The sequence below is a fragment of the Moschus berezovskii genome, chromosome 11 (assembly GCF_049115385.1).
Source record: "Moschus berezovskii isolate FMDL1 chromosome 11, NW_MosBer_1.0, whole genome shotgun sequence".
Classification (NCBI taxonomy): domain Eukaryota; kingdom Metazoa; phylum Chordata; class Mammalia; order Artiodactyla; family Moschidae; genus Moschus; species Moschus berezovskii.
Window position 1 is genome coordinate 83,265,616 of NC_142470.1, and position 12,424 is coordinate 83,278,039.

The following is a 12,424-nucleotide window of genomic DNA, read 5'->3' on the forward strand; positions in this document are numbered from 1 at the left end:
GGAAGAGGCAAGGGGAAACATATGCCTGGATGTCTGTGTGCGGAGCCACCTGTGTGAATATGCAAGCAGGCTTTGAGGCTGCCCTGAAGTAACTAGTAAGAGATCTCTTGGTGATGTCAGCCTTTTCATAGGACCAGTTCTTGTAAAGGAGCATGTTAGATAAATGCTAGTGGTGGTTCAGCCACTGCTGTACTTAAGATGCTATTGAGACCTGATAGACTAGTTCATTCATGACTGGAAAATGTATGTCATGGATATTGTAGGTTTTTCGGATTGAAGGCATTTTCTTATAAGCTTCCCTGATGTTATTGCCTTAAAAAATAATAACTGAGTAACACTTCTTTCATAGTTGTACTTTCAGAGATTTCTCATCACTCAATCTTCATGGCAGAAATGCTTTCATTAGGACCTGTATTAGTCCCAGTACGTCAGATATTATCTTAAATTAGAATGCCTGACGAGGAAAGAGGAAGTCCAGATGTTTGTTCTCATTTTATCACCCCTGAGCTTATGTGACTTGATCTTACATATAACTTATTTTGTTATCCTCTGAAGTGGGATTCTTCAGGAAAGATAGGGTACATATTTGAAAGTGAACATACTCTTAACAATTCAAGATCTTCTCATCTTTTTTCTTTTACAACTCTTATTCCTGGTTGCTATAGTTGCCTTTACTTTTCTGTAGGGTTTTATAGTTACTTGTAAAACATGTTTCTAAGTTCTTACTTTCTTAAAAATGTGGAAATGTATTCTTTCATAGTGGCTATCAGTAAGTCAAAATAATACGTTCTGTTTTTAAACTTTCGTCCAGATGTCCTAGGTCTCCAGTGATTTGGGAGGAGGAGAAATGGGATTAAGTTGGATATGAATATTGGAAGAATTTTTTGTTGGCTTGGTATTTTCTAGAAGCAGCTTATTTTTCCTCTTTGCTATAGAAATAAAAATTAAAAAACTAAAAACTCCTAGCTCTGTTTTACTATTAAGCTTATATAGCTCCAAATTTAATAAATTTAGTGCATCACTCACTCACTCACTTCAGTCGCTCAGTCGTGTCCGACTCTTTGCGACCCCATGAATCACAGCACGCCAGGCCTCCCTGTCCATCACCAACTCCCGGAGTTCACTCAGACTCATGTCCATCGAGTCGGTGATGCCATCCAGCCATCTCATTCTCTGTCGTCCCCTTCTCCTCCTGTCCCCAATCCTTTCCAGCATCAGAGTCTTTTCCAGTGAGTCAGCTCTTCGCATGAGGTGGTCAAAGTACTGGAGTTTCAGCTTTAGCATCAGTCATTCTAATGAACACCCAGGATCGATCTCCTTTAGAATGGACTGGTTGGATCTCTGCATAGCTTCACAAAATATTCCCAGTGCCCTCTGACCCTACATAAGTGTACACTTATGGTATGCAATATACATTCCAATCAGACCTGGTATAAATATTTCATAGGGTTGTAATACATGACAACTAAAGGGCCCTGGAGGCCTTCTGGTTTACCTTGCCTCTTTCTACATCCTTCATTCTATACAAATGTTTGCAACTCTGCTCCCAGTGGGTTGTGGTTTAGCCATCATTACCCATAGGGAGCCCAGCTAGCCCTGGTTTGACTGGAACTTTCTTGGTTTTAGCACTAACTGTACTCCCATCCTGAGAAATCTCTTAGTCTCATGTGATCTGGTACAGTTGGTCACCCTAGTGTCAGATCAGGCCTCAGAAACCTGATTTTCAGACTTTTGATTCTGCACCCTTTGGACTTACTTTGTTTTTTATCGTAACATCAGAAAGCATGAAGGATTTCTCTTAAAAATGTTTTGGGGTCCTTTTTGTAGGTCATATAAAAATCAGATGTTGCTTTTAGGTGCCCTGCATGTCAGGAAGGAAGACTTGGAACCGGTGTATAAGGAAATCAAATTTTCAATAGAATTTTTAAATTGCAAAACTTCACAGTTGTGTACTTACTCACATGTAAGCAAATAAGTGCAGTTATTTCATAGTTTATCATTGCATTATTTAGAAGGGCCAGGTTGAGAAATGTCAGAGCTGAAGAGGAAATAACATGGGTTGAAGCATTAATGGAATGTTCTGGAAAAATTCCACTTTGGTCAGGGAAGGTTTCATACACTTCTCTGTTTGTTCAGCATGCTTTCATATGGTGTTTTGCTTCCTGCTTTTCCCGACCCATCTGTACTTGGAGGACTGGGCATGTCAGCTCTGCCCCTGTAAGTAAACTAATAATTTACTGCCCCATGCAGTTGAGTCTGCCATAGACTTGTGAAATGTCACCCACAAGCATGACTGCATTGTCAGATTCTGTCATTAACTTTTATTTCGCCTTTACCAATTCCACACTTATACCTAAACTTTGGGATTTTTGCAGTTCTGCCAGACATTCCTCAGCTACTGAGATTTTGAACTGGTATTGTGGTGGTGGTTTAGTCACTCGGTCATGTCTGGCTCTTGCGACCCCATGGACTATTAGCCTGCCAGGCTCCTCTGTCTGTGGAATTTTCCAGGCACGAATACTCAACTGGGTTGCCATTTCCTCCTTCAGTGGATCTTCCTGGCTCAGGGATTGATCCTGAGTCTCCTATGTTGCAGGTGGTCTCCTACATTGCAAAATAAATGAAGGAAAAATATGCATAGCTATGGCCACACACACACTTCTCTTATATCAGACTTGAGGATTTAAACTCAAATACTGCTCTCCATTAAGGAAGTAAAATTCTCCTGTCCTCTGCATTGTCATGCATTGTCATTTTTACTGCTGAGCCTCCAGGGAAACTCACAGACATTCCTAATGAGCATTTGAACTTTTGACTGTTGGTGCGGCTCAATCGTTAGTTTATTATTTGTTAAGCAATTGAATCGGATAATCTGCATTTATGCTACCAGTTCAGTTCAGTCTCTCAGTCTTTGCGACCACATGGACTGTAGCACGCCAGGCTTCCCTGTCCATCACCAACTCTTGGAGTTTATTCAGACTCATGTCCGTTGAGTTGGTGATGCCATCCAACTATCTTATCCTAATTTTGAACAAATTAATTTCACATAGCTTTAGTGAGAATCCTTTGATTTATATTTTAAAATATCAACACTATACCAATATACATTTAGTGGATGAAAGCCAGAGGGAGTATATATTATTTGGAATTCACCTACCAGTACTAAGTAATGCTATGTCATTTATGTCTGGAATAGTATTTTTGTTTAACTTATACAACATTGTATTGAAACTGAAACTAAAATTTCCTATGACTTTATACTGGGTAGGTTTTCCCCTCCTAGACTTCAATTATTTTGATTGTTCTGAAGTAATTCTATAGTTCTGCCCATGACCAAGTAGAGGCCATTTGTGGTGTGTATTGTTATGAAGTGTTTTTTGTTCTGTTTTTCTTTTTCATTAAAGAAGTGTAAATAATGACAGGTGTTTTTGCTGTATTAAAATACAGTGATTTGTTCAATTTAACATACGGCTTTTTAACTGTGTGTTATAAGTTATCTTGCAGGTCCATTGAATTTCCATGCTTTCCTTCTCTACAATGCAGAGTACAGGAGAATTTTACTTCCTTAGTGGAGAGCAATATTTGAATTTAAATCCTCAACTCTGATATAAGAGAAGTGTGTGTGTGGCCATAGCTATGCATATTTTTCCTTTCATTTATTTTAGCCATAGCCACTCCTTCATATTAAATGTTTGAAAGTAAAATGCAAAATTATGAAATCAATATAATGCTCAGCTTTCAGGTCCGTGTGAAAGTCTGTTTATTTTTTGTTCATTAGACAGAAGTGGAAAGTTTAGATTTTTTTGCTTTGAGAAAAACTGTCTAAATTCTTACCTGTATTTTTACTGATTCAATAATCTTTACCATTGGAAGGTTTTTTTTTTCCATAAAAAATAAGTAAATCAAATTATATAATTATAGTTTTAAAATTATAATAATGGGTCATGGTTCCCTTCTTGAAAACTTCAGCTTACATTAGAGTCACTTTTAATTAGCTCTTCCAATCAACTCAGTTTAAAAAGATCAGAAAGAAATTGAACATATGTGTGTTTGTATCTTTTTCTTAAATACAGTTTTATTAATGTACTTTTCTGTGCTCCAGTGCATGGCAGAGATAGGAACATGATAGCGTGCAACAAATAATTAGGTGCATCCACTTTTTATAATAAGTAGGTTTCCAAACGTTAGTATGAAAAAAAGTTTGTCAACTTCATCATATTTCATATACATAATAATGGATGTGTATAGGAATTCAAGTAGGGAATTCTTTTAACCTGTGAGTCATCTTTCTATTATATTACTATCTCCTGATCTATGTGTTTTTTAGATTTGACTTTTTAGATATGTAAGAATGAGTTCTCTTATGAAGAGCATACTTGCATGGGGATCAGACTCATATGAAATTACTGAATAGCAGCTATGTATGAAATCAGATTTGAGAAATTATAGCGTTTGACTTAATGAGAATTTTTGACAGCTAATAAAAGGATGTGATTTCCTGATCCCCTAAAAAGTTTCCTGAGGCGTAGCTGGAGATGAAAGGATGAATACCTTCTTTTTATTATTTGTTCTAAATCTTTTCTGCCTTTCCCTTTCTCAGTTTAGTAATTCACTTCCTATTCTGTTTAAAACCACACAAGTGAGGTTAAGATGTCTTCACCATGCCAAGGGGCAAGCAAGGGGCTGGAAAGAAGAATGAGAAATAGTTACAGGATATTTGACTAAATTGATCGATCCATTGTTAACATTGTGGTTTTGTTGATAAACTTTAGGCGATTTGGGAAGATTCAATTCAGCTCAGTTCAGTTCAGTTCAGTCGCTCAGTCGTGTCCGACTCTCCGCGACCCCATGAATCACAGCATGCCAGGCCTCCTGTCCATCACCAACTCCCGGAGTTCACTCAAACACATGTCCATCGAGTTGGTGATGCAATCCATTAGGGGAGTTAAAAAGTGGAACTAAATAAATATAAGGTGGTATTAACAATGTGCATGGTTTTTTGTTTTTTTTTGACAACTGGAGATATAATTCACATACCATCAAATTTATCATGTTTAAAGTATGTAAATCTGTAGTTTTTCGTATAGTCACAGAGCTATGTAACCATACCAAATGTTCTAATTCTGGAACATTTTCTTTTTCACTTTTGGCTGCACTAGATCTTTGTTGCTGCGCGTGGGCTTTCCCCGGTTGCGGTGAGCGGGGGCTACTCTCTAGTTGTGTGCAGGCTGCTCGTTGTGCTGGCTTCTCTGGTTGTGGAGTGTGGGCTTCAGGGCACATGGGCTCAGTGGCTGTGGTGCATGGGCTTACCCTGTGGCTTATGAAGTCTTACTGGTCCAGAGATCAAACCCGTGCCCCCTGCATCCCACTGTGCCACCAGGGATATCCTAACACATTTTCATGTACCCCGTACTCTTTTGCAGTAAGAGTACTCCTCACTCCTCCCTTACCCATCTCCTGACAACCACTAATCAGCTTTCTGTCTCTAGGGATTGGCCTATTCTGGACATTTCATATAAATGGAAACATGGCCTTTGTGTCTGTCTTTTTTCACTTAGCGTAATGTGTTTCGAAGTTCATCTATGTTGTAGCATGAATCAGTACTTCATTCTTTTTATTGTTGAATGATTTTCTGTTGTATGGATATACTACATTTTCATGATCCTTTTCTCATTTAATGGACATTTGTGTTATTTTTACTTTTTGACTGTTGTGAACAATGCTATTATGAACATTCATGTATAAGTTTTGTGTGAACAGTATGTTTTTCATTTTCTTGGTATATACCCAGGATGAGATTCCTGGGTCATATGATAAGTGAAAGTCGCTCAGTCATGTCCAACTCTTTGCAGCCGCATGGACTATACAGTCCATGGAATTCTCCAGGCCACAATACTGGAGTGGGTAGCCTTTCCCTTCTCCAGGGGATCTTCCCAACCCAGGGATCAAGGTAATAACATCATGTTTAACTTTTTGAGGAGCTCTCATACTGTTTTTCAAAGCAAGTGAACATTTTAATATTCCCACTAGTAATATATGAAGGTTCCATTCTCTCCGACAGTTATTTTCCTTGTTCTTCTTTTTTCTTTTTAAATAACAGCATCCTAGAGTGGGTGTGAGTTAGTATCTCACTGTGATTTTGATATGCATCTTCCTAATAGCTATGATGTGGAGCATCTTTTCATGTGCTTATTGATTATTTATCTACCCTCTAGGGAGAAAGGTCTAGTCAAACCCTTTACCCATTAAAAATTTTTTTTTCTTTTTAATTGTTGACTTTTAAGAGATCTTTATATATTCTGAATATTGAACTTTATCAGGTGCATGATTTGCAGATATTTTCTCTCAGACTAAAGTGTTGTCTTTTCATTTTCTTAATGATATCATTTGCAGTACACAAGTTTTAACTTTTAGTGTAGTCCAGTTTTATTTTTTCTCTTGACTTTTATGCTTTTGGTATTGTATCTTAAGGAACTCAAGGTAATGAAGATTTACTCCTGTTTCCTTCTAAAATTTTTATAGTATTAGCTCTTAGTTTCAGGTCTCTGATCCATTTTGAGTTGATTTTTTATATATGGTATGAGATAGGGGTCCGTCCAACTTCATTCTTTTGGAGGTGGATATGTGGTTGTCCCTGTATCATTTGATGAAAAGACATTCTTTCCACCATTGAGTGGTATTGGCATACTTGTCTAAAACTAGATAACCATGGATTTGTGGGTTTATGGATTCTCGGTGCTTTCCCAGTGATCTGCATGTCTGTTCTTATGCCAAAACTACACAGAAGACTATAGCTTTGTAATAAGTTTTGAAAACAGGAAATATGAGTTCCTCTTCTTTTACAAGGTTGTTTTGGTTATCTGGGTTTCTCCCATTTTCATATGAAATTTAGAATCAACGTATCCGTTTCTGCAAAAAAAGGCAGTTGCAAGTTAGATAGAGATTGAATTTGTAGATCAATTAGGGGAGTTTTTCCATCCTAACAGTATTAAGTTTTTCAATCCATGGACATAAGATGTCTTTCCATTTACTTAAGTGTTCTTTAATTTCTTCCAGTGTTTTATGGTTTTCACTGTACAAGTCTTGTGCTGCTTTGATTTAATTTATTCTTAAGTCTTAAGTGTTTATTCTTTTTGATGCTATTATAAATGGGATTTGTTCTTAATTTCTTTTTCAGATTGTTCATTGCTAGTGTATAGAAATACAACTGATTTTTGTATATTGATCTTATATCTTATGACCTTGATGAACTTATTTATTAGTTTTGGTTTTTTATTGTTTTCCATATATATATATATGCTGCTGCTGCTGCTGCTGCTAAGTCGCTTCAGTCGTGTCCGACTCTGTGCGACCCCATAGATGGCAGCCTACCAGGCTCCCCCGTCCCTGGGATTCTCCAGGCAAGAACACTGGAGTGGGTTGCCATTTCCTTCTCCAATGCATGAAAGTGAAAAGTGAAAGTGAAGTCACTCAGTCGTGTCCGACTCTTAGCGACTCCATGGACTGCAGCCTACCAGGCTCCTCTGTCCATGGGATTTTCCAGTCAAGAATACTGGAGTGGGCTGCCATTGCCTTCTCATATCTGCAATGAGAGAGAATTTAACTTCCATTTTTTCTTTCTCTTGCTTAATTACCCTGGCTAGAACTTCTAGTACAATGTCAAATAGCAGATGTGAGAATGGACATCCTTTTCTTTCTCTTGACCCTAGAGGGAAAACATCTAGTCTTACACCATTAAGTGTAATGTTAGTATTCCCATGATCAGGTTGAGGAACTTGTATTCCTAGTTTCTTAAGTAGTTTTTTTTTTTCCTTCACGAAAGGGTGTTGGATTCTAACAATGTGTCTTAATGAAGTAATAGATTTTGTTGTGAATTGAGTTGTATTGTCTGTGTCAGGAAATTTTCTTGAAGTGAGTTTCTAAATCTATACAAGATGCTAATCAGGTTGAAGCCATAGAAGTGCTTGCTGATGGTTTTTACAGTTTGCCAATTGATATACATTTAATGGTTTCTAAGGCTATTAAATGGATTCTCTTCATTAACCCAAGTTAATTTGAGTTTGTGTTCACTTGCCTGAAGATATAGAGACATACAGACACAAGAGATCATTTGTTTCTGTTGGCTGGTTTAATTTAATGCCTTTTTATTACCTGACGTTTTGCTTCTCAGACTTGCATGTTATAGGAATACTAGGAGAATGCCAGAGGGTGTTGATTATCTCCCTGAACAGTCAGGGTTAGAACCCTTGCAGTTTTCTTCTTCTGCCTGTTTTGAGGATACCGTGATGGAAAAGCTTCCTATTGTGCTTAAATCTGCATCTTTTCATAGTTCTTACAGGAAGTGCAAATATCACTGAATTCCTGGGATGGGGAGGAAACCATCTAAAAAACAACACTTGATAGTTAATTAACCTGCAGTACTGCTGTAGGAAAGTTGTTATTATTATTAGTCCTTTTTTTGGGTGTAGCAGGAATTTTGCCTAATTTGTACACAGGATGACCGTCAGCTGCCCTCACCCTGGCAGATGCCCTTTGAAAAAAGTCTCCTGTTATGCTCAGAAACCCTATTCCGAAGTTCCTTTATACAAAGACTAAGCCCAGATTTTTAAATATAATCCCCTGCCATCCTCATAATCATTCTGTAATTCCTCTAGGAAATTATGTTAGGAAAATAATTGGAGAAAAGTTCAGTGTATTTGTAAGCAGCACTTGCCCAAATGGTTTGGAAGCTCACTGGCAAGGTCGAGTTTTCAAGTCTGACTATCTTTTACAGGATTTTTTTTCATGAGTAATGTTGCTAATGTAGTATTTGACTAAACACAACATAATATTATAATAAGTTCTTATACATATGCCCCAAAGACTTTTGGTTAATGTCTACATTTTTAATAAATCTCATTAATGTGCTGGGTGGATATTAACAATCTTCAATGGAAATGTGAATATCAAACCTAATGGAGTTATGATCAAAGATTTTGGGCACGCTACATCTGTAATGTTACATGTTTCCTAAAGATGTCTGGGAAAAAATGTTTCAAAGAGAGGTCTACTTTCCAACAAATGTATTTAGTACTACTCTTAACTATTCTTAGAAATAGTAGGGTTTCCAATTATTACTCATTGAATGCTTGAATAATAACCACAATTCCTAAAATTTATAGAGTAATGAAAATTATGGCAATTTTTCATAAGAAATAATGTACTAATGTTTTATAATTCTTTTATTTTTGCTTAGTACTTTTATTAAGCATTCTGAAAATAAATCTCTGACCTTTGTTGGTCATCCTAAGAAACAAAATTTGCTAAGAGAGGAAATAAAAGTGTAACTGGCAGTATATACAGGGAATGTAGGCTCCAGGGGTAGGGTTGTGTGTGCTGAGTTGCTCAGTTGTGTCTGACTCTTTGCGGCCCCATGGACTGTAGCTCACCAGGCTCCTCTGTCCATGGGGATTCTCCAGGCAAGAATATTGGAATGGGTTGCCGTGCCCTCTTCCAGGGGATCTACCTGATGATCCAGGGATTGAACCTGTGCCTCCTGCATTGCAGGTGGATTCTTTACCCACTGAACCACCTGGGAAGTCCTTGGTAGGGATTATTAATTGTAAAGATGCAACAGCAGCTGCCTGATGGAGTGTGGCCATTCTGATGTCTCTTCTCCTACCTCTCAGGGTTGGCATCACTCTCAACAGAGTGGCATCTCTGCGTCTCTCCCAGTAACTTCTCCACTTGTTCATTTCCACTGACTGATCCTCGTCTTTTTTCCCTGTTCAAATCCCAAAGTAGAATTAGCTTAGCCTTACCATCACCCATCTTGGAGAGTGGTTTTCCAGGCTTGGGGAAAGCAGTCTTTCTAAGTGGGGGGTGTTGCTGAGGGCAGGGCAGTTTCCCTGAGACGTGCCATTATACAGTTTGCAGAGCCACTGCGCTGAACCACACCCTGGGCCAACACGTTTATGGTGTTTTGCTTTACTTTACATTATTGGTCTTGTCTGGGGTATTCAAAGGAAAAAGCTCAGCCAAAATTCCAAGTCCGGTTGTGATCAGCCACAGGTACAAGAGTGAGGATGGACCTGGGGGCAGGAGTAGGGGCTGGTTAAGGTGTTAAGACACCTCCTGTGAGCAACACAGGAGGGCCCAGTGGGGCAATAAGCAGTGGGCTGAAGAGGGAGTGGGACTAAAAAAACAAAGGAAGTGGCGGGATTGTGGCCATCTCTAGAGGTACACGTTTTCGAAGTTGGTGGTATGTTGGGTTAATTAGTAAATAAGTGGGTTTCTAGATTCCTTCACACAAAGGAGCACTTAACTTGATATTTACTCTTACCACTCCTTTCCCCCACCCTCTGCTGTTAACCAATGTCAGGACGTCTTTTCAGAGAAGCAACTGAGTTTGGTGCCAGTGAAAACTCGAGGGTGCTTTGTGCCTGTCCCTGTAGGAATCAGCCGGAGGCTCCACAACCAGCTGATGACTGACATCGCTGTGGATGTGGAATTCAGGTTGTGAACCTTTCTGGTTACTCTGTGTGTACCTGTTTTGATGGAAGCTTCTGTTTTTCCATCCACAGTCTTAAATTCCTTTATTTATGTGCCATCAAGAATGAGGTTACCAGTGTTTTGCTTGAATTTTCCAAATTTGGGGTGTTGTCATTATGTTATTATTTATTCAGTTACAGTCTAATTTTTTTGAATCCCGTTTTTCTTTCTCTTATTTTGGTCTAATTTGTAAATTTAATTAACAATTCCTGTTGAACTTTCCTTTAGAACAGTATCTTTGAGCGTTTAATTAAATTATTAGGTGAAAATAAGTAGAATATTTTTTTCTCTTAATATCACTTGGATTTTGACAGAGGAAATGAGTGCTCTGTCAGACCTAAAAAAAAAACTTTACCTTGTCATTAACTTACCTTTGTATTTAGGCATAATGAATGCTACAATTTGCATTTTAAGGAAAACATTTTAATGTGAATACAATTAGTAATCAGGTTTTTTTCACTGAATGTCATTGAAAGACTACTGAGTAATTAAAAGTACTTAGAGACTGTAAGTTTTTGGACTAGAGCAGAAATCTGGGCTATATTTTTTCCACTTTATGTACTATCAGTCAGTCACTTTTTAGCTTTTAAGGTCCTAGACTGATGGCTTACATGTTAATGCACCAAATGGCCTATGACTTATATTTGTATTATCTCTCATTTTATCCAAAGATAAACTGTTACACTGTTTCTAACTTGAAAGTAAAGAATAGATCTCCTTTTGTAAAGGTCACAGAATGTAGAATTTTAAAAATATACATACCAAGTTATGGATTATATTTCATTTATTTATGTAAAGGTAAATGTATGTCTGTTTTGCCCTAAAAACTGTCATACAGATTCAGTCATTTTTATATCACAGTGGTTCAGCTTTATGTTAAAAAATGATAGGAAATGTTTTCATTTGATGTACTTTAAAATTTGCTTTTTGCCCAAGTTTAATTTTGCTCAGTAAACTCATCCTTCATGAGACCAAGTCCTTTCTCTTTAGTTCAGAATAGCTTGAATTTTGATGCACATCTTTGCTATTTTCAGACCAAGTTGAAGTAGCCTTATATCAAAGGTAGCCTTATGTGGAGAGCCTTATTGGGAAGATTTTAGAGTATTTAATTTCTGGTATTTTTTTCCCCTAGAATTCAGAATCTTGGGTATTTCTAGACATATAAGAACTTTGAGAAGAATTCTGAATTCTCTGTTTGATTCTTGGTAAAATGTGTTAAGCACATTGAAAATGTCTTTAGACTTTCTGACATTTGTATTTATGTTAAGTAAAGTTATACCTCAGTTTTTCTGTTGAATTTTGTACTGTCATATGATGAAGTTCGCCAATGAATAAACTGCTGTGTATAGATGTGATAAAAATATTTGCCTTAAAATAGAGCACTCTTGTTTTGCAAACAGCCTGCCATCAAATCGTCTGTCCAGTTATTCATATTTCTGTGTGCCTGGTGAATACTGGCCTGATCAAGTCCATGGAAGTGAGAAAGAAGATGAATACTTTTTCATTGTTAACTAAACCTGGATTAAAAAAATACCTGGGACATATAAAATTTTTATGGATAAAATACTGAGTGTAGTGTGACGTTTACTGCTAAAGATAGCAAATGACTGAACAGGTAAATTGTCTGTTGGTTTTAACCATTATTTTCATTGACCCTATTTTCAATGAGAGTAGTGATTCAAAACTGTGTGAATGTCCATTCTACCATATGGTCTATACCTGTGCTGTGTATTCATAACTACTGCTAAGTTTCATCGCTAATGGCCATTGCCTGTATCATAGAGGGACAGATGTACTGTCAACCAACAGGCAGGGTAATTTGGATAGTAAAGTTTGTATCATAGTTTGGGATTTGAGGTAATAATTTTATTATTTAGTATCTCTGTCAGGACTG